The following is a 2,972-nucleotide window of genomic DNA, read 5'->3' as shown; positions in this document are numbered from 1 at the left end:
CTCTCTTTTCCTTTCTCTGTCTCTCCTCTTTCAGTTTCTCTCTCCCTTCTTTATATCTCCCCCTTTCTTTCTCTCTCTTTCCCTCTCTCTGTGTCTCTCTTCTTTCTCCCTGTCTCTCTCTTTCTCCCCACCCAAGTTTTGTTCCTACTATTCATGTGTGCTTGTGTGTGTTTGTATGTGTATGCACATGCATGCAGCCTCCCTGAGGAGAGGGACGATTTTGTGTTTGTCATTATTTCCTAAGAAACCAAACATAGTGCCTTACATGCAGTAAGTAGTTAATAAATAATTTTAAAATTGAATTTTCTGAGTTGATAGAGAATTAAAAGGGTTAGAGACCTGACTCGATAGGATTGCAAAAATGTTACAGGTGAGGGGGACCTTAAAGATAATTTAGTCCAAACAGTGTTTCATTGTGTCTGGGGCCCTGGCCTGGGAGTAAGGAAGAGCTGGGATCGAATCTTGCTTCAGATAATAGGTATGTGACCATGGACAAGTCAATCTCTCTGTGCCTTGGTTTCCCCTAACTGCAAAATAAGAGGTTGAACTTGATGGTCTGTAAGGTCCTTTCTGGCTCTAAGTTTATAATGTTCATTTTACACATTTTTAAAGGCAGTGGATGTGAAGTTGAGTACATTTTTCGTCATATTTTCTAGTGATGTACAGAATTATTTGTTAGCCTTGGTTTGCACTGTGTCAAGCAATATCTCCCTTTCTCTCTCAGATGAATATGACATTAGCTATATAATGTCTGTAAAACACTTAAGATGCAAGTAAAATGCTATAGGGAAAGGGAAGACATTTTAGAGAAAGCTATTGCACTATACTATTAGCATGACAGAATGTTCTAACTTTAGAGATCATTTAGTCCAACCCCTCATTTTACAGATGAAGAAAGTTAGGCCCAGAGAGGATCTATGAATGACTTGTCCAAGGTCACACAGCTGAAATCCTTTATAATCAGGTTGTCACCTCCTTTTCCAGACTTGTATTACTCCTCTTCACAAACTCAACATTCTAGTCATAATGGACTAAAGGTACTAAAACTCAGGCCTTATATTCAGCATCCTTTCCAATCTCATTATGAAGAATGATTAAGATAGTTATGGAGTTGTTCTTTGACATTCTTCTCTCTCCTCCATTTCCCAAATCCTTCCTGTACTTTAGGTATGCAATTAGTATGTGCTTTTCATAACACAATAGATTTAGAACTGGGAGAGACCTTAGAGGCCAGGAGTTAACAGAAGTTAATTTTCTTTATGTACCCAGTAAATTTGGACATACTCAATGGGATCTAATAAATTCCCCTTGCCAAAATATTTTCCAAGTTTTATAGTGTAATTCACTCTGTCATGTCCACTGTCAGCCCAATAATGCACAACCCCCAGGAGCCAAGTGCATTTCATGGAGCTCACAATTAATTTTATAAAAGTTGCAGTAAAGTATAATGATATTTAATGGCACCAATGATGCCATTGCACGTACACTGGTACCGGTTTTGAAGTAGTCTTGAGTTCAAAGACCCAAGGGAGCCATTCTCCTCTTGATGCACTTGTGCAGCTCCCATTAATGCTAATGGGACATGCAAATGCTTCTCCAGAGGAGGATATATCTGCCCATAGGAAGGTAACAGGTTTTAATTAGTAATGTGTTGAATCACACAAAACCAACTTGCCCTCTGTAAACAGCCAGGGTGTCCGAGGATAAGAACAATGATCGCTTTAGCCTCCATAAGTGAAGGGATTGGATTAGATGACCTCCTAGGTCTTTAGGACTTCTGGGAACATGACCATGACCTGTGATCTGGGGATTAGGTTAGCTTCTACCACCTCTTTTAAATCGGACATTGTCAAGTGCACAGCAGAGAACAAAAGAAAACTTACAAGGAAGCAAAGAAAAGATGGACAGCTCTCAACACAGCATGTAGTATTTATTATATAGGCTTTCTTGAAAAAGAAATTTATTGCTGTCTGTTTTGAGTCCTGTCTCACGTTCTGCTGTGCACATGGTGATGCTTTTTTCCCCCTTTCTTTATTTTGTATTATTTTAGTTTTAGTATTTCATTTGGTTTCTTTTTTCTTTTCTTACGTATTTAAGCTTAAAATAAAATAAAAATTACAAATCTAAATACAATACAAAACAATTAAAAAACGAAAAATTACAAAAATATAAAGCTGGCATTGTCAGACAGGAAAAGTATCATCAAGTTTCTATTCAGTCTGGCCTGTGAGTTTCACTAAGACAAAAACTATCCCCAAACTCCAAATAAAGCCTTTTAGATTTCAGTTTTGCTTGTAAGCAAATGCAGTATAAGCATCAGTATCAAGGACTCTCACATCATCTAAGTGGAAATAAAATTAAAATGAAGAACTAATAGAAGTGGAAGAAGTCAGTATATTCAGTTTCAAGTTTTGAATTGATAAAGGCTATTGATTTATCTAGCTTGTAGTGACTAGCAGTGCTATAACTAAGGTAAGGTAACTGAGACAATCATCTTAGTGCAATGATATTTAAGAGGGGCTGCTGACAGTTTATCAGCAGCACAGAAACAATAGAAATTTACACTTATTAATAATAACTACTTAAAATTAGCCATTGAATGGTGACTACCACTGTCCCCCACCCCCAATTTCTGCATCCCAAGTGAACTTCTCCTTTGCCCAGTTCTTCCTCTTGTAGCGGCAAGCACCCCAAGCACGTCCTCAGGGTTTGCTGCCCATACAGGTTCTGGGATCTGCTTTGATAAAGGAAAGCAACTCAAAATGGGTTAACAAGCTTACTTTAATCAGTCAGACATATATCGTTTACCTTGTTCAGGGGAAAAGGTCAGCACCCCGAACTTCAAAGTATACAGGCAGAATTATCAAGACAGAAACAGATCAAGTAGACAGATTTCCAAACTGTCCAACCATTACATCCATACCCAGTCAACATCTGGGTTTCCACATCTGGGTTTTTCAAAGCCGGGGGGG

This window comes from Petaurus breviceps, unplaced genomic scaffold (genome assembly GCF_028583685.1).
Source record: "Petaurus breviceps papuanus isolate PSGF00001 unplaced genomic scaffold, PetGlider_PUasm1.0 90763, whole genome shotgun sequence".
NCBI classification, from domain to species: Eukaryota; Metazoa; Chordata; class Mammalia; order Diprotodontia; family Petauridae; genus Petaurus; species Petaurus breviceps.
Note: the sequence above shows the minus strand (reverse complement) of the source record.